Raw genomic sequence first — 21591 nt, forward strand, 5'->3', positions numbered from 1 at the left:
AATGATTTTGTTGTTTCCAAAACCATGAGGCTGTACCTGCGAAGCTTCAAAACCTCGTCTTTTCAGTAGGACTTTTGTTAAAATGATGCTTTTCATTTCAGCTCTTTATGAGCCTGTGACTTCTGTGGCTCCTAAATTCTTGTTATTTACCACAGATACTGTAGTATCTTAGCAAGGCAAGTCCTATGACTTCATACAATTCTGAGAAATTCAGAATAGCAGGAACTTTCCCTGTGAACAGTTTTGTGCAAACTTTGCATCAAAATTTATCAAGGCCACTCAGAAGTATTCAGTAGCAGTCTCTTGACACATGTTCTATTTTCAAGAAATAAACATTACCAATTGAGTAAACAAAATGTTTTTCTTTCCTTTCATCTTTTGAATATAGGAATAGCAAATAAAATGTAGGGCTGCGTGAAATAGTAGATACTATAATCAATCTATTTGTATGTCTCCTTTCCTTCTCTCATTTCCTAAGCCTTAGTAAAGCTGTACCATTGCATCTTATTCCCTGTCTGTGGTATACTTTCTAATCTATCAAATTAATCAGGCATCTTAATTTTATTTTTTTTTTGGACGATTTATCTATCTTGTCACACAAGAAACATTGGTCTACCATACACCCATCACACAGTGCACTAAAAATCAATGGAAAGTAACCCTGTTTACTGTACCATCTTACACTAAGTGTAGTTAGCATACTGTCATTCAGTAAACAAAGTACTTTGTAATGTAGAATATATTAATTTGCTATAAGGTATTTCAAAATAAAGTGATATATTTCAACATTTTTTTTAGTGTCACCATTACAGGGATGAAGAGACTGTTTTTTGATAGATTGAGCAGCACAAGGCAAATCAGAAGTTACTTTTGCTGGTTGCTCCTTTAATGAAATGTATCACACAGCTTGGATAAATTATCTGCTATGTGAAGCAACTTATCATGCCAGAATATACAGTATATTGTCATGGGTTTTTGTTTTTTTTTAGTTTTCTTCCTCTTTTTTTTTTTTTTCTTTACTTTTTGATTCTCTGGTATTCTGATGAATTATTTGCAGCATTTCCTTCTCACTGCTGCTAGAATAATCAAGTTATGCTTCTTGAACATCAGTCTCTCATTTCATCAACTGCTTCTGTTGTCAAACTCAGGGAAGAGGGGAAAAAACCACTGTTTAATTTCACAAGACCTTCTATTTCCTTTGCTCCTTTGTTTCTTTGCTTCTTCTGCTTTCTTTGTTACAGCTTTTAACTTAGAGAAGACTTTCAAGTTTCTCCACTTCAGTGTAACCTAATGAAGTCTCATTATTTATTTATTTTTTTAAATGAACTGTAGTTTCACCACCATGGTCCTCCGAGCTTTAGATGCTTTCTCATCTGTAACCATCAATTGATCATGTTCAGGATTATATTTTTCTCTACGTACAGAATACGCCTAAGATTTGTGTGTGTGTGTGTTTTTGGTGGTGGTGTTTTTGTTTTTTTTTTCTTTTTCTTTTTTTCTATGTTTTGTTTTGTTTTCTTTTCACTTTTGGCAACCAGAAAGCAACAGTTAAATTCTCGTGCTATCCCTTTTAGCAGGATTTCAAGCATAATTATTTTGCAGAGTCCATTACCTACTTCAACCTAATTTTGCTAGCTTAGCACAGTGGGGAACATTGTTTATAACCAAATACATCTGAAAGTTTCCATCTCCAATGGAACAGTTAGATTGTGATGCATAACCAAAACCTTTGCATTTTAAACAAATATTATGGCAAATTATAAAACAACAACAGAACAAAACCTGTAACAAGTTCCCTTATAACAGTATTTTATAAGCACTTACTAATATGTTCATTTCAGATGAATTTTCTTTTTTCTTTCAAATTACTGAAGTTCCCTGATCTTCTGGAATCATTCCTACAGCCAGCTGTTGTTCTTTGGAGATGTTTCTACCCAGATCTGTCAAACATTTCCGAGCTGTACTGCTTCCAGCTTACTCCAGCCTTCTAAGACTATCTGACAGAAACTGAGGACACATCTCTATTCTCTTCTTGAGGTTTCTTAGAATACAAATTATGTATGATCCTTCTGCTTTTAGCAACAAACATTTTACTAGAATCTAACCATATATTGTAAGAATCTGTCAGCATTGTAGGTGTTTTTCCCATTGTCATCTATTCCACACAATGGAAATGTTCTCTTCCTAAGAATCACATTGCTGTGTTCTAGTCTGACCAGATTAAGGTTTCACATTTTTATATCAGCAATTCTAACATCATCTATTTATTTAGATTTACTAATTTAAGTCATTGAGAAGACTGATGTTTATTTTCACATTGATGATAGTATGGTCTTATGAATATGTCATCATCCTTTCTTTCTCAGTAGTCAAGCTATCAATCTATTGTTGCTGATAATGTAGATATAGAGCTAAACACAGCTTCGGCACTGTGATAGTAGTTTTTCCAACATTTGAGGAAAACATTTTGAAATTTAGATACATCTTGCTTTTATATCATTTCAGGCAATAACGTCCAATCTTGTACCTTTTTTTTCCTGCAAAGCAATAGAACTTCTGAAACAGGACTCATCTCAGAAGGACTGAACTGTCCCACAGATGCCAGGTATTACCACAAAGTCTTGCCCACAGAACTGTGTTAGTTCAGTAGCATACTTTAAGATCTTAAGCCCCTGAAACTGTGGAATTTCCCAGATGACTTTCTCTGTGTGTGGATTTGGTTTACAGGTTAATGGAACCCATCAGTGTTCTGCTGATTGTTGTGATTAAATCAAACTGGACTATATCACTAGGCTTCCTTTCTGTTACAGCTCACCTCTGTGAAGCAGTGTTTCCTATCATACACATTTATTTCTAGAAAAGTCATGAGTAGATCTGTGGGAGGGATAGAGTGATTACATTTTTCCTCTTCTTTGTAATAGCCTTTACAGAGTGTGGCTTGTTGTTACCTTGTGCTGTGAGCTCAAAAAGGATCTTGAACATTTAAGGAAAAAGATATTTATGTTGTTGGAACTCTTTCTAGGACCAACTGTAATTATTTGTTATTCCTTCAGACAATTTATGAATGCATTAGCAACAAAAGCTCCAACAAAACCTATTGGATATAGTATATTGTATATGTTAGGTCAGTTATGGGTATCTCAGGATAACATTCATTTAGTGCCATGTAGCACTATATAAAGTTTCAACTTCATACATTGGATTTTAGTAGTTATCTGTTAGCAAGTAATGAAGATAATGAAATCCAAAATCATCTGAACTTCTAGTGATGTCCGTCTGTTAAGATCTCCCTGATCACTGGTATTTGTACAGAATAAATCACTAATATGGCTTTATTCTTTGTAAAATGCAGTGTAGTTATGGACAGAAATCTCATTACATGACAAAGTGTGAAGTTAGCTAAATAATTTTTGAACTAGTAGAAAAGTAATTATCCTCTCAGAAGCTCTAATTTACAATGTAATCTGTAAATGTACTTTTAATGAGCAAACCACAGATTACACCTCATGATTTTTGATACATGAGTATTTTGATGAGAGAACAGACAAAAATTTTATACTTTGTTGACTTGATATTCACAACGCCTGTTTCTTCTTATGGTATCTCCAACTCAAGTACATGACTGCGACCAGTAATGCTAGCACTTCCTTCTGATGAATACTTATCATTTTTTACTGCCACTACTTCTGTCTTAAAATTATAGCAGAGGATTTTCTCATGATATCATTTTTAGGAATCAGGTTAGAGAGAAGATGTCCCAGGTTATCTCTGCAATCAGTCAGAATAGCCAAGTTGTCATGTGTCTGTATGAAAGTGTTCTTCCAATCTTACATTATATTGATAGCTACACAGTAAAATATCCATAACAAAGGCAGTGAACTATGCTGTCACCTTTGACACAGAGGCACACATTGCAGCAGAATCTCATACATCCAAATTTTTACTAATGTTGAATTCAACAAAGGAATTCTTTCCAGCTAGATAATGTTGTGTGAAGATTATGAAGGTTTGGTTTGCTTCATAGTGAGGAAAGAATCTTTGAGGAATCAAGGATTATGAATTGTTGATATAAAGATGGTCTAAGCTCCATGTATAACTTCCAACCTCATCAGAAAAAGAAATACTTTCAGTGCCTCCTCAGTCATTAGCACTCAATGATCTGTGCCTTGATCATGACAAGAAGGCCCTGATTCATGTCACAGACATTATGTGTGCCTTTTATTGAGCAAAATGCTGATGCTGCAACTAGCTGGGCAGGTAGGGCAATGCATACCTAAAAGTTCTTCCATCTGTATATGTGTAAATAAATTCTTTCAGTTTTGGATGTCCACCCTGAGATTTTACTGAGTTAATTGTCCAGGGCTGGAGAGCACCCAGCCTTTTACCAATTGAACTGTAATGTGTGTATTTATAAAAACATGATCATTATAAAAACATGATATTTATAAAAACTCTGACTTGGCCTCTCTAGAAGCACTAGCTATGTAGGACGTTTAGAATTTATATTATCCCACTAATTATTTTTCATATGAAATTGTATCTGTTTTTCCTTCAAATTTTTACTGGAAACACTGAAGAACTTTTTTCTTCTTCCAGATAGAGCAAAATGAAGTACAAGTATCTGTGGCAAATGTTGCTTTAGCAATTATTTGTCATCACTTGTTTCTGTGTTCTATGCTTGCTTCTTTAATATTTTAATAGTTCCAGGAGGAAAAAAAAAAACAAAACAAATCAACAAAGCTGGCTGAAGCACATTGGGGCTGCTATTTATCTTTTATTATTATTTTTATGGAAGTAATATCTAATAGAGGCAATTGTGGGATGTTGTAATGGTTTTGGGGGATGCTGTGCAAAACCAAGAGTGTGGCTTCAGATCAAAATAGGTAAAATGGTGGTAGAGATGAGCAGTACTAAAACTGAAGCATTTCTCACTTGCATCTGCACAGCCAATATTTAAGGACCGACTTCTGCAACCAGGAAATTGTTTTATGACTTTATCATGGTATAAATTGGATGAAAACAAAAGTGATTGAAATCAAGAAGAGAAACATTAGCAATCAGCTTTAAGGTAAAGGAGAAGGGAGTCCAAAGAGCCAACAAGCTCAAGCCATAAGCTGGGAATGGACAGAATGGACAGAAGTGGGAATGGCCACTTTCTTCTTACTGCTGAGCTTCACACTGGGCCAAGATGTTATCTGTGTTCTGAACCATCACTAACATTTATTATTTACTACATTACTTTTCAGCTATGCACAGGCTCATAGTAGAGCTGTTATTAGATAAGTGTCATCATTTCAGTTTTATAAACATACAGGTTGTTCAAGAGTTCTGTGTTTTCTAATCTCTACTACACAGTCTTCTTTTGTATGCCTCAAACAATAAGCTGACAGCTCTGTGGAAATCTCTTACAACATTCAATAGTCAAAAGTGTTTCAGAGTTCACTGGAAGTAGAAGAATGCATAATGAATTGAAACAATGTTTTAGGCATTTATATTAGACTTCTAATGGAAAAAAATTAAAAAGTAATGCTGCTTTGCTTTGCAGTTACTGCTCCTCAGCAGTATGTCTTTATTTCTGGCACATGAAGGATAGTTTCCATAGCAGCAGCACCTGTAACACTGAGCAACGTGGAAATTGAATTTTTCCTCTTGTAATTTACAGATTAGAAAGGTAAAATGTATGGAAATAAGGAAAAGTAAATACTATAGAAATGCAGACTTCAAAACCTGTTTTTCTTTCCAGAATTCTGAAAACCTGTTGGAATAAACAGTTCTTGCACTTTGTTCCTTCTGGTTTAAGCCTCCTATGTGTCTGAATAAATGTGTATGGCACGTATTTTGTTTTTGTTTTTTAAACTGGAAAACTGCAGAGTTACCTCAGTCCATCTTTTGATGTGGTGTTATTTCTTGGCTGGTGATTCCCTTGCTAGTGACCAAAAGTGAGTAGTAATTAAGGTCTATATTGCACTGATATTGTATATTTCATTAACTTCTATACTGTCAGCACTCAAGGTATGCTACAGACAAGTACTCTATGTGAGAGAAATGTATGCTATTTACTCAAATTGATTATATATATATTTTTAAATAAATTCTTAGAGGAATGCTTTGCTTTTTAATGTGTATAGAACTTAAAAATGAGACTATGTATTCTAGAGAAGAAATTTCAGAACAATACATTTGTATATTAGGCACAGGAACAGTGCAAAGTACATTCAGAACAGAAACAAGAAGGCCAAAGATAACTCACGTTGTTGTAGAATTAAAGCAAAAAAAGATCTTGGTCTCAGTGTTGCATCTCTAATTTAACAGGAAGTTACTCCATAACATTTTTTCTCAGGATGTAACAGTGATATTTTTATTTACATTCTCATATTGATATTAATGAGAATGGAATGAACAGAGAGCTGCATAAAACAAGTGAAATTATTTTCTGGTGAAAGAACTTAGTGTCAACTTCATACAAACAAATACTTTATTCAACAAATATACAATGAATTTACACTACTATATATATAGTTATTTAAGTAATTTATTATAAGGCAAATTTAGTTTCTGAACCTTTTACCACGAACTGGAGTTGTTGTTGGGTTGCAGAATGTTAAGAAATGTGAGTTTTCAATGATATTCAGGCATGAACTATATTTATTTATTTATTAGTTTATTTCTGTTTATTTTTTGTTTTCTGCAAACAGCTTATTGCTCAGAAGAGAATAAAGTGACATTCTAATTTGTTAGTCTGAATGCATACTTTGTACATACTTAACCAAATCCTGTGTGTTTGGTGATTCTGAGTCAATCTCTACAGAAGTTTGCTGGCTTTGAGGTTTTTTGTGCAAGGCACTAGTGATTAATTTTATTAGCTCCAGTTGACATGCCCAGAGTCAGTCAGTCTTCATATTAGACAGCCGTGCTTCTGTATGTATGGTATATTCACGGATTCAAGGGTTTGTGTCAGTTAACAGGTTATACCACATGCATCTGAGACATTGGACAAAATACTTTATATATTTGCTGGTGATTTAGACAGTATCTTTTAGTGTATGGTCAGTTTATATTATTTCATTTGTTAGAATTCAGGAAGTGAGAGGGAAGAATTAGTTTAATATCATTTTAAGGACAATAGCTTGAATTTAAGGTTATATTGAGAATGTTAAAGTTAGAAGAGTTCTAGTTTACTGCTTTCACTCCTTCTTTCCAAGTTCTCTTCATCCATGAATCTGATAAAGGACTATGTCAAAAGACCTTTGCATTCCTTTTTCAGCTTACAGTACTTGCAGGTAATAAGGCATTCAAAAATCTCTCAAATGGTTTCCTAATGCAGAATCTGTATTATCATACAGCAACTTCAGATTATGAATGTCATATTTTTCTTCATGTTTTGTCATCAATAAAGGGGTGGGAATATACTTGTGGATGTAATGTGACAATATAGTATTGCATCATTAAGTTACCAACATAAGAAAAGGAGATGAAGTTTTAGGAGTTATTATTTCCTGGCTTGTTCTGATTGAGACGTGTGGCTTCAGAAAGCACGTATGCTATTGAAAATCTGCTTTGATAAGTTTTTCTTCCATCTTCTCCATTCCTTCCGAGGTGTAATGTAACCTTTATGCAGGACAAGAACAAAATTTTGGCAAAGACACGTCTTTTGTATGAATGACTGTACTGCTTAAGATCAAAGAAATCTATTAATTCTGACTGTGGTGGTCACATATAACAGATGCTTCATAATAGTATGGTGTAAAGACACAGAAAGTGCACAGTGATAACTCCCCATTTCTTCCCTCACTGTATCTGGCAATCTGCAGTGAATCTGGGTGTAATAGCTATGTCTTTTTGTTTAATACACTTTAGTAAATGTTTCTTTCATGACTTTGCCTAATATCTTCTCAAAGCCATTTATACTTTCCTCTTCCGCAGTATCCTTAGGTAATGAGTTCTGCAGTTTAATTACGTCACATAAAAAAGTGCTAACTTGTGTTTCTTTAAAATTTGCAGCTGAAAATTCCATAGGATACTTCTTACTCTTTACACTGAGCGGTGATTTCCAATTCCCTTCTGCATATCATTCATACTTACATGTATGTCTATGGTATCTCTTAGCTGTTTCCTTGAAATCTAGTCCACTTAATTTCTTTTCAAATGGAAATCATTTTAGGACTCTGATCATCCTCTTATCCTTGTTACGTCTTCTTTAGTTCTGCAATATTTCTCTTGAGATGGGAGGGAACCAGAATTGCATGATTGTCTTGGATTTCTTTAGTAGCATAGCAAAGTTTTCTGTCCTAAGCTCCTGATGCTTTCCAAATAACTCCTAATGTTCTAGTTGTCTTTTTAGCTGCTGCTGAGCAGATTTGTAACGACTTCAAGATTTCTTTCCTTATTACCTGTAGCTAAATTAACAGCCAGCACAAGGTAAGCATAGTTAGGACTTTTCTTTTTCTCCATATATATCAACTTGAATTATATAAAGCAGCTTACCATGTAGTCATTCCATATTTTGACATACATATGCAACTCTTTGATCACTTTTCCATTTCCTTTCTTTTTCTCTTCTTTTTTTTTTCCCCCTGTTCTTAATATATTTTGAGTAATTTTGTACTGTCAGTAAACATCTAACTTGTCAGCTATTTTCAGATCTTTTAGGAGCATGTCAAAAAGTGTATGCCACTGTAGGATTCCATTGGTAACTCTTGAACATCGTGAAAACCGACTATTAAGTTCTGTCTTTCACTCTTGATGAAATATATGGATACACAGAAGCCACTTTATAATGCATTAGAAACTCAGGTGTATACTATATACAGGCTGGATTGCTGCTCTCAAAAACTGAGATTTGTCAGGCTTGACTGATCTACAAAAATATCTTGACTGTCACCCACCAAACACTGTTTATGGCAATATACTATTGTTCATTTCACAATTTTTTTTCCTATTATCTCTTCCACTGGCAGTTCAGTTTCAGGCAAATCTGCTGATGCATTCCTTGTAAAAACACCCCTTTAGGCAACCTCTCCAATTCCTTCCTTTCTCATTTTGCTGCAGATACCTTACTTTAGAAATGTTACTTTAGAAAAGTTACTTTAACTTTTCTACCCCATCATATTATTCCTTAGCTGTTATTACACTTCTCATGTGCAAGTCCAACAGAATCTTTGTTGTTGTTTTTTTTCCTGATGAAAAGTTTACAATTATAGGAATAATACAATAAATAGGAATTTCTTCCTATTTAATTCTGATCATTCTAGGAATTTCTTCACATTTTTAAAATACTTTGATAATTTCCTTTTTTTACACTACGCTTAAAGAAATAATTTCCCTGACATTTTTAATTTTTTTTGTCCTTCACACAACTTCTTCTAATAGAGAGATCTCCTTGTAACAAACTACTTCATTTGCTTACAGCTTTCCTTTCTGAAATGAATAAGTGCTGTAATAGAAATTTTGTTTGGATGTTTTGTTGTTCTTTATAGCACAAACACTTTCCCTTTCACAGCCTCCTAAGCAACACCTAGGAGACCAAACAAATGCAGATCCTGTCTCACAATCATGTATGAAAAATATTCATTATGATTCCTTTGGGAATTTGTAATGACTTCTGAAGTATCTACCAACTTCTGATTCTTAATTTCCCCTGTATTGTGAGAATTCAGAACAGTAGCAATTTATCTGACAATATTTAAGGCACATTTTCTGGACATAAAATGAGGCAACATAAGTTTGTAGGCAACACAGAAAGAAAAGTCCTAAAATTACTAACAAATATATTATTTGAATGTGACTGAAAATTTATTGCATTAATTTCAAAAAATCTTAAATGATGGGCACTGGCACTGTTCAGATTAAATCTTGCACATAACTATTACTCAATAGTAGTCTATTGTGCTCCTATGTACTACTGTTGTCGATTCATATCCCATTCTACTGAAACATCTGTTTTATGAAATTTTGGATTTAGCTGGAATATAATTAATTAATACATGATTGTGTTATTCTTTTTAATAGAAAAATACATAATTCTTTTTGTTCTTGAGCACATATATATATCTTTCTGGAGGGGTGAAATTTTACAGTTCATTTTGTTCTATTAGTTTTTGATATTTTCTTCCCCAAAAGTTATTTTTCTTTACTTGTTTATTTACTTATTCCATCTGAAGACAAAGTGAACTGGCTTCATTCTGTCTTTAATTACCTTTATTCTATGGACTACCTGTTTGATCTTTGCATTTCAGATAAGGGGATAGAACTAGTACTAAAGATTTTTTGCCAAGACTTCTGAATATAACTGTAGTTCTTTATACATTTTTTTTTCCTGATTTAAGTAAGAAGCAGGTTTACCATATACATGTAGGTATATAACTCACTGAATTCTCTTAATGCAGCCTTCTCAACTTCTTTCCTTTCCTTTCCACAATGGGTGTGAAAAAAAGTGGGTGTTGTTTAAGAGAAATTATGAATTTGGAAAATATAAAGAAGCTGCATTTGATAGAGAGATGAGTGATTAATCTATTAGGAGAAGACAGTTGATGTGATCAGGAGAAACAAACGATTCATATGAGCAGTAAGGGCAAGCAAAGATTGCATCTGAGCAGTGGGCCAGACAGCAGAGTGCTGAATAAGCAAATGAGCATTTTGTATAAATAAGCATGTAGTGCTCTGTGTGATTGCTGCTTTTTCTTTTTTGGCTAATGTTCGTATGGACATGCATGCACAAAAATGTACATGCTTGCACATGTAATTGCAATAAGAAGGTGAAAAAAGGATGAAGGAAAGAGTTAGTAGAAGTCCATTTCTGCATCCTCATTCAAGAGCGCATACAGAAGTGCTTATGCAGTGTTTGCATTGTTATGGATTCACATTCTGTGGCTGTTAACATTCATGGAAAGATGGGCTACTAGGTGCTTTTCTGAGCCAGTAAACTTTCTTGACAATTCTGCAATGTTAACAGGCATTTTAAATTTTTAGTACAAAATTAAAGGAGATTTAAGGGAAAACATAGCATTTTCTAAAGGCAATATCCCAAAATGACCCATGAATATTACATTTTTATTTTTACCCCCTTCATGCAACACTTCTTAATTTCCTTTTGGCAAGCCGGATGTAACCTTTAGCTGGTAACTAATTTAGCCATAAAATACTGACCCAGATTTTTCTGGGTAATTAACAAGTCAGTCAAATCAGCAGAAGCAGGTGTGGTATATTTTCAGAACCAGTGGAGAAAAGCAGTTAGCAAGTGTTTTAATTCCCATTTCCAGTAATGAACTATGTAACATTCTGGCTGGCTAATGTCATTAGCATTGTCTCCTCCTCCCCTTACTTCCTCACTGTAAAAAAAAAAAAAAAGAAACTCTAAACAGAAATTTAGAAAAGGCCAAGAATTACTGACCATTTTGCACTCTTACAAACATGTTATTAACCTCCTAGACTGAACCTTTTGCAGAACAGTGATAAAAAATGTATACAAATACATATCATGTTACGAGCTGAGACAGAAAACAATATTTCCATTCTTCAAGCAATTAATTATTGTGATTAATGTTTTTCCCCTTCTCTAAGCACAATTCTGCCAGACAGAGCCAGCCCATTGACATATTGTAGAATTGTAATGCATATCTAATTAAAGGTGACCTGAAAAGGCAGGGTGTTTAGCCTTCCCTGTCAGGACCAAGAAACTGTTAATCAGATAGTGCTTGCTTTTCACACCACCCCACCCCTCCCTTTTTTTATTTTTGTGCTAATTTCGAATCTTCTCCCTGCATCAGTGAGCAGATGAGATCTTCAGCCAGCTTTCATCTTTCAGAAAAATGAATAGTGCAGAAAGAACATTATCAAATGAGCTGTTGAAGAAGTCAGTGAATATGTCATTGAGTGTGACTGCTTCCAGAATGAATTTAGATTTATCTCTGTTATCTCCCCTCTCCTGACTCCCTCTCCACACACTCTTTGCACACAGTGCACATGTCAACCAGGGTGGGTCATAATGAATCATGAGGGACAGTTACTTGTAGTGAGATGACAGGTCCAATTGTGATACAACTTGTTCCGGAATTAAGTTTGTTAACATTATAAATTGTCTCATTTGACCAGAGGTTTAAACACCTAGAAGATTTTATGCATGCAATTTCTTAAAGTATTTCATTTCCATTAAGCAGCTGCTGCTTACTGTATTTCACAAATGAAATTGTTTCATCACATCAATAGCTGCACAAAACAACTGTGACAACAAGAAGACTGTTTTTGCCCCCATCTTGCAAACAAGCATCATTCAAATCAATAAACTCTGGCAACTGGATAACACCACGAAAAGATATTTAAACTCAATTTTTAAGCACCTCTCCAAATGCTTACACTAATGCAAAATTCCAACACAAATCAAGGAATTTTCATACTGTCCTGATCAGTTTCTATAGAAATAGTCCATTGAGTTAGCAACATTTTATTAGAAAAATAATAAATATTTTATTTTTTCTTTTCGAAGCAGGCAGTGTTGCTGTATGCGATGTGAAGCTGTCATGATGAAGACTTTTTTATTTTTTTTTATTTTTATGTTTTTGCACGTGATGGCAAACAGTGTGATTCAATTGCAATATTTTACCCATAGGGAAAAAAGGAAAGACTAATATTTTTCTTTTCATATACTGTCAGCATTACCATGTAACAGAATGTGATATCAAAAAACCTGCAAAGTCAGCACACCTTCTGAAACATTCACTGTATGCTGTAAAGCCGTCGGGTATTTCAGTAGTTACCTATTAGTTTATAGTTGTGATCATACTTGACTAGGCTACTCCTATGCAACAAACACATCTTAAATGTTTTCAGTTAAACAAAATCAATCAGTAGCATCCCTGAAGTTTAAAAATATTGTGCAGTTGATTTATCAGAATCAATTGGTGCACCTGATTTATTGTTTATTGTTAAGCAGAAGCCTTGGAAGTCAGAGAAGTTTCTACATAGTTTTCTTGGTGATTTTTCCATGTGTCCACTGTTAAGCAGGGACAGTTTGCACACTTCAGTGCACAAGTCCTGAAGAAGTATTTTAGTGTGAATAACTCCCCTCGCAGTTTGCTTCTTTTGTAAATTTGAAACAACTAAGGTAGATAAGTTGTTTGCTTTCAAAATGCCTATGAAAAGTCATGTACAAGTCCCACTGGGTGCCAGAATAGGAATTTTGTTGTTCAGACGGCTGCCTGTGTCATGTGTAAATTTATGTGTCGTTGTATTTCATGCTCTAAACCTCAATGCTGAAAGCAATGTGATCCATAGTGATGGCTACTAGATCTATTCGTTTGTCTTCAAGTCAGAGCTGCAAAACTATCTGTGCTCTTGTGGTAAAAATTAGGGTTACATATCAGAACTTCTGTATTGTAGCTGGGAGGGGAACATTATTATACAACATACTGATCAATCCCAGTTTATCCTGCAACTCTGATAGCAAACACATGTTGTCTAAAAATAATTACTGAGAAATGTTCCACATTTTTATTGTTCTGAATTTTTTTCTATTATAATTTCTGGAACCCAATCCTTGCATATTGGTGTTTACAATACCAGTTTGGTAATTAAAGGATTAGAGGAGACTAAAATGGTAATAAAAATGAAATCTAAACAGTACGTTGAAGAAGGAAAACAATCAAAACCATCCTAAAGCCAGGATGAATTCTGATCCTAAAATCTGTTATTGCAATGGGAGAGCTACAGAGCAGCACAAGTGAAAACACTGTCATTTTGCTGCTTGTAATTATGATATATTTGCAGTTCTTCATAGCTTTAGCAATCCCAAGTGATATTGCTGTAACTTTTTATTCAGGGCTGCAGTTGCAAAAAATTATTTACAGCCTCTTTACACAGAAACCCTGAAGTGCTTGCTTAGGGAGTCTTCTTTTGCAGAGGAGAAACTGAGGCCTCGTTCAACTAAGCAGTTTTCTACCAGACAGAGGAAATGCATGTCAGAAGTGAGAATTGAGATTGCTGTCGTTAAAAAGTAATCTTCCTCTTCTATCTCACCTTTACCCCTAGCTCCCATACTTCTAAGACTGTGAATCACTTAGGAGGTAACAAAATTCATAAATTAAATATACTGGACGTTATTTTATCATAATATCACCAACTATTAGGTACAAACAACTGCCACTTGTGTATTCTTATGAAGCATCTGTAGCTATGTAGAAAACTTCTGATATATGTGAATTTCAACAGATTATCTTCAAGCATTGAAAATTCTAATCCTGCTGATTACTGAACATAGGAAAAAAAATGATTTCAAAGTTATATAATACCCAGAAAATATGTTTTCTTTCCACTTCAAAATTATCAGAAGGTATTTGGAATATTAAGCCTTCCAAAAAGAACATAGTTAGCAACCTAGTTCACAGCACTAAAGATTAAATTTTTCTTTCATGCAAGCACAATATTTTAGGCAGTACACACATGCACACACATATATACATGAGGTTAATTGTCTTACTTTTAAATTCACCCCAGCACAATCATTCTAACCAATAAACAAGAACAAGAAGCATCCCCTATAATGAATTGCTCACCTGGTTTGCTGGTTCATTTTCCAGAGCTATGTTTCCTTGAGATCTTGAGGATCTCTTTATTTATTTCTGTATGTTAGTAATCTTTCTCCCCCATAATCAGTTAAAATCTTCTTATGAGGGACTAAGTTCTAAGTTTACTGAATGTGTCTTCAATGAGTTTATGTTCAAGTAAGATTCCTGTTAATTTCCTGGGATTTTTGCTTGATTATAAGGATTTCAGGATTCTACCCCCCCCACCCCCCCCCCAGCCTCAGAAGACATCAAGTAAAATGTTTATTGCAGTTATGCTAGAAATAAAGCCTTCAGGTAATAAGCTATCAGAAGCACTGATGAATCGCAGAAGTACAGTAAAGCATTTGAATAGATCAGGAGGCACTTAAATAAAAATTGTTCATATGAATCCTGGAGTCACCAGCAGTACTTTCCTTTCATCAGACTGTGCTACAGTTGATTATTCTGAGTGTTTTCTAGCTTTTTGATACAAATAAGAAAATTTACACTAACAATTTTGCCTCAGTTTAAGAGACAAAAAGTATGAAAATTTGGCAATTAAAAATGGTAACATTTTTATTGTTGTGAAATATCTTACTTGCACAATTATTGGTATGATGCAAAATAGATAATGCAGACATTTCCAGTGTATGTTGCACTTCTGTTAAAATGCAAAAATCAAGTTTTGCTAAATATTCCAGAATATTTTTTTTGCAGAACACAGTTATATAAGTTAAATATCTGAACAGATTTTAAATATTTCTCATTTTCCTATTTGTACAATGGGTAAATAAGCATCTTCAGAACACTGAGGCAAAACAGGAAACACTGACATTTTACCTCATGTTTTAAATAACTTTTGCGGGAAAAGAAATATCAGGAAAAGTCCAAGGTTGCTGTACTAAGATGTTCATGCTCCAGACACAAAACATATCATCTGAACATAATAATGCCCTCATAAGTACTGTTAGAAACTGGTTCCCCAGCTGATGGACCTGCTCAGGGATGTAGGTGGTTTCATGGAACGGGAAATATCTGCAACATGGCATTGTGTAATGCTGATTGAACCTAGGCTGGAATCTCATTTCTTCCTCTAAATTGTACTGCTTTCATCTGCCAACCATCACCTTAAGTCAGCATGGAATTAATGCCATAAGGAACCTTAGGCTAAAACTAAGATTATGAATCATCTATTTGAGTACTGCACACCAGTTCATACTTCAGTTCATATATGAGCTAATAACTGATCATAGCTCGAAGTAGCATTCAGTTCCTTGTAAGGGCTGCAGAATCATGATGTCTATTATTGAGGGGGGAAAAAAAGAAAAAAGAAAAAGAGGAGTGGGTTTTGGTTTTGGTTGGGTGCACAGAAATCTAAATAATTCTATTTAATTTAAAGAAGTCACTCCAGATTTGCACCAGTACTACTGAAAATAAAAATCTGGCCCATTGTCTTAGCAAAATACACAAAGTCAATATCAGTTCATTACAGAGAGGGAGAGAGAAAAGGAATGAGAGAGAAAACAAGGATTTCGTTAGCAATGCATTCTGTAGTATAAAAGATAAAAAGGAATATCCAATTAACACACCACTATAATTGCTTGCAGACATTCTTTTTTATTTAAAGATGAAATAGCTAAGAGTTCTCATCAAAACTAGGGTCACAGCCTACATATTAAATGAAAGAAATTGATTGGGCTTTATTACACCCTGACTACTGCAAATGTGCCTCAATCACTGATTGCTATAAATTTATTCTTATAAACTACTAATTGCCCAAGTCATAATGGTAACAATGGTATAATGAAATTATCTTGATCAAGCTGATGCACAAATTTTGCTTGACAACATGAGCAGTGTGAGAAAAAAGGAAAGAAGACATGCATACAAATACATAATGTTTCATTAAAATTAAAACCAATGTTAAAACAACTGTTCTCTGAAGTATACAAAGTTCTGTATTAGAAGGGCTTCCTTTAGAAAAAAAATCATTTAAGAAGACAGGCATTTACATTTATAATAAAACGATCTTGCATTTTTTATTTGTCTTGAAAATTAATGACTTACTTAATCACATTTGATCAAAGGAGATAAGTTGATGTAGTCATGTGTTTCTGATTGCATTAAGCCTGATCCAGAGTGGCATGATGGATATTTAATAGTCTTGCTGTCCCTCTATATCTTGTCACCATTTCTTGATATGCATGGATACTGTAGAGTACACCACAGCACAAAACTGTACTTTGAACAGAACAGACTAAGTTTAGAAAAAAAGGAAATTGTGATTTACATGTTGGAGGTTTTACAAGTAGGTTATCCGTTATCAAAAGACTTTTCTTTAAAATACAAAACCTCACTTGCTCTGTACGAGGTTTGAAGCATTTTCTTCTTGAAAAACACATTTTGCTTCTATGCTGCCTGTATTGGAAGAGCCTCTGATAGGCTTCAAGGGCTACACAGAGGGAAAGCATATACCAGGAAAGATGCTCATCCAGAAATTGTCAGAAATTTCTAGAAGTTGAAATGCAGAGCATTGTGTAAAATGCCAAAACCCAGTGCTATTCATATTGAGCTAATAGCTCTTTCTACAAGTGTCAGCTGAATCATTCAAAGGGAATGTTGGTATGTATGAGAAATTATTTCTGAGCAGTTCAAATGTAGTCTCAACTGTTTCAGAGTTGCACAAAAAAAAAAATTATTTCAATTCATGCTTAATTTTTTCTCATTAGAGACATCATTAGGATTTTTTTTTCCCTCTATGAGTGTGTCTTGCTTTGCTCTCTGAAAATACAGATCCAGAGTTTTGTACAATAGTGTCATTTTTTCATTCTTGAAATGAAGGGCTCCTAAAAGTGGTAAGAGTTGACACAGTCCCATGGGAATGTAAAAGACTGAGCTGAAAGGTTTTCCAGAGGTCACTGAGCTCAGCTGCAACCCTAAAACAGGCGGGCTGCGTGTTGGATAGGCTGCTCCACATTGTAACTATTGCAGGCTCTATTTACTGTGACTGCCAGAGGGCTTTTTGCTACAGACTAACTCAACTCCCTTTTGCTGTGATTTATGCTTATTGATGGTTATTCGACCTGTGTGGTTTATTCCTTTGTTCTTTACAGTATCCGTTACACACCAGGAATCCGTGGCTCTGCCCCTCACTTCTCTGCATAGCCTTCACACAGGTGTTTCTCCTTCACATGATCGCTCCCAGCTCCTGATCCCAATTACTAAATACAAGTCAAAGGTGGTCCTGGCTTAATTGTAACTGCTGGGCCCAGCTGCTATGATCACCCTTTCCACCAGCAATGGATTGCAAAGGTGCCTTTAGGAGAACAGGATAGCAGCTTTCTTCAGTGGGCCAGGAGCAGGCTCCCTTCTGGCTTCCCTAGTGCTACTGTTCAAGCCTCCAGGGCAGATGTTTTAAAATACATATATACAAATATATATGTGTATATATATAGGCTCAATCAGTCTCTGGAAAAATGGGCTGTGTGTGTTTACTGTTTGCTCTTTAATGCTCCTTAATTGCTGATCACTCCCTCCCCAAGCTGAGGGCATCTCTGCCTCCTGAAATAAGTATGTGATTCTTCCCAAGATGTCCTTCCCAAGTGTGTGACCTGATTGTGCCTCTTCACAGGGATGGGTGGATTTGGTGCTTCCCAAACTGCTCGGCTGGTAAGAGTTCTTTAGAACTGAATTCCAGTGGCTGGGATTTCTCCCTTGCAAGTGGGCTTGTTTATTCCATGCAAGAGAAGTAATGCTCTGGGACACAAAGTTGAATTATCGATGTTGTTATTACTATTTTGATGGCACTGATTCTATTCAACTGAGTGTGTGGTAGCAGCTAGTAAGATCTCACTAAATCATTTTGCTGCATTTAGTGAAGGATTGAAACTCTGCTGTGGTGTAGGCAGGTTGTGTTGATTATTATTTATTTTTAAGAGGCTCTGTCCCTCAGTTTTAGTAGTGATTGACTCTTCTTGATTGCTCCAAAGGTCAATGGTCGGGGAATAAGGGAAGTTGACTTTACTGCTAAATATGGCTTCATAAATATTGATGTGAGCTCCTGTAGTTGAAGAGGCTCCTGCTTCTAAGTCATACGTTCCATGTGGACTTACTATGCAAATGTGTATTTTAATGCTCAGAATAGACCAGGTCTTATTTACCTTTCTATCTGTTGTGTGGTTAAAAAAACAGTGGATTGTAAGTAGTGTGATGGATGTATTGACAATCTGCTTTTTCCTTATTTTATTTCTACATCGTTTTTGTTTCACATTTTTTTTTTTACCAATTTGTAGTCTGAGTGAATGAAATATATTTGAAATATATACATATGTGCATAATTTCTTTAGCTTATTCTTACAGGCTGCTAGATGGGAATTTCTGGAAAAAGTTCTTTTTACATGTCCATGTTCCTTGCACTTCAATGGCTTTCTTTATCATAAGTTGCTAATTTCTGTTGCCATTTTCAAGTTGTGTTGCTGTTTCCTCCTAGCACTTAGGAAAGTATGTGTATCTCCAAGTGGGCTATGTATACATATATGTGAAAGAGAGAGGACATAATTGGCCTAAAAATTACAGTCCACAGAATTTATGTCAGAGGAGAAGAAACCATACAACAACACTTACGTAGATGATAGGGATATTTGACAGAAGCTGTTAAAATTAGGAATTCAATCCAATGCTTACTGAGAAGCTGAGAAAGTTTCTTGCTATTATTAGTGCATCAATGATACCTGGAATGCTGAGAAACATCACCAGTATTTCTGGAATTTGTCGAACAGAAGTATAAAAGCAGAGATTTCTAAATGGCCTATTCGTGTAACATTGTAACACCTTTTTTCTGTCTTACTCGTCCATTTCTTTATCTGTCCATCTCTCTATCTGTCCTGAAATGACAATCCTAACTTACTTTAAACTCTCTGAAGGTATATTCTTAAATTTTAATGTTGGAAAAGCTTCATGATGACTAGTACTTTGGCTTAATGTGGTATAGCTTCTGACAGCTGCTGCTGTAAGAAAAGCAAAGGATGACTGCATTAATGTCAGTTTCTGTCAGATTCTGGTTGCCAAACTCTTGCAGGGATGATGACAGTGAACCAAACAAAAGTGACAAAAGGTGTCAAAGCTGTGATTTTTAAATGAGGAAGTGTGGACACTTGCATTTCACTTATTTGTGGTCTTCATGCAGTTCTATGTGTGGACTTCTTCGATCTTTGCTCCCACTCTGGTCTTTTACTTTCTCTTGGTGCTATTAAAATGAAACTTAAATATTGACAAGAATGGAGTGGTTCAGACTAGAAACAGAAGGATAGCTGTCATTGTGGAATATACTCAAAGGATCAGGTAATCTTGAGGTGTAACTCTAAGAACACTAAGAACTCTTCTAAATGACATCTCATAGTTGTAAGGGCAATGAAAATGTGGCTTCGCTCTTAAGCCAAGTGGAAGTGAGTGGCATATATTAAATAATAAACTATCTCCTCATGAAACCCTACTTCAGTCTTTCTTCATGTTAATTTATGTGTCTTCGTTCATCCAAAAATAATAATAATAATAATAATAATAATTCTTTCAATATGGGTTTCTGAACAGGAGAAGTGGTGTATTCGTGTTACATGTAAGCAGAATAATTTCAGCAGCTGCTGCTTAAACACAGCATAGTTGTTGGTCTTATTCAATTTATTACAGCAGGTGTAAACTTTCCCACTCTAAGATATCCAACTAGTGGAACAAAGATGCAAGTGAACAGTGTGCTTTCGACATTCACAATTCTGTGTAATATACACGTAGTCAGTTGTAATTTTGTGAATGTACCTCAGTTTGCAGCTAGCCACAAATTCATCTAACTTTGCACCAGTGCTTGCTGACATGAAAGATGAAGCTGAGGCTGTTGCCTGGATCATGGTAACAGAAGTCCAAAAGATGCAGTGAACTCATCTTGCCTATTTTCCTGCTTTCTCCAGTGCCCTCTGTCCCTTTCATTTCCATCTGCTCTCACCACAAGAACTGTGGTAATGGGCTGACCGGGGAAAAATGCAGACATTTTGTTGACCTCAGCCTTAAAACAGCTTTTGGTGATGAGTTTGCTGCAATGGCAGGTGAGTTTTTGCGGTTGACAGAAGCATGGTTAAGCTAGAAAGATTTCTACGTCTGGTGTTACTATTTTATGAATAGATTAGCTGGGAGGGAGAAAGTGGGAATAAAGCAGCGGACAAGCATTAAGAGTAACAATAGGAAATAATATCTGATAATTATTACCTATATTATTTCCATTAAGATAACACTGTTAAGAGAGTACTCTTTCAAAAGTCTATTGAGTTGGTATCTATAAATTATTTTTTAAATTTGAGAGCATTAATAGACTAAATATTTACTCTATAGCATAAATAGAGTAAATATTAATAGGTTAAATATGTATGTTTTGTGTTGATGTTAATTAAAGGTAAGATTTAGTGTTTTCTACATACTCTGATAACATCAAATGAAATAATGTAACAGTTACAGAAGAGAATATTGTGACAGACAGTAAAACACCTTTAAGTTCCATTAGGAGGAAGGTGTTTTTATCAATATGCATATATATACTCATATACATATATGCATATATCAACTTATATCAACTGAGGTATTTCAAATTCTGGGAAGTGTTTTTCAGAGGACCTCATAGAAGAGAGATTATAAAAATTCTTTCTAACTTGCTAAAGTTTGCTTAGTTCTGAACTGAAAAAAAAAAATAATCTTTTGTTAGGTTTAAAATAGAGACTTGATGAACTGCAAGCCTGACCAGTTTTGATGATGACTGTGTTTCTAGTTCTACCACAGCAATCAAATATATTTTCAGTTAACTTATAAGGATATCTTGACATTTATTCTGGGAAAAACAAAACGTTATTGGTTTTCCTGGTACGTACATTTTTGAATACTATTGTTCCTGATTTTTTTTTTTTTTTATATTCCTAGGAAGAATATAGGTAGAGTTCCATACAGACACTGCTTATGATAGACTACAGGTTGTTTAAGACCAGTTTTGTGTTATCAAAACTCAGAATTTGGAATC

This window comes from Lagopus muta, chromosome 6, assembly GCF_023343835.1.
Source record: "Lagopus muta isolate bLagMut1 chromosome 6, bLagMut1 primary, whole genome shotgun sequence".
In the NCBI taxonomy this organism is placed as follows: domain Eukaryota; kingdom Metazoa; phylum Chordata; class Aves; order Galliformes; family Phasianidae; genus Lagopus; species Lagopus muta.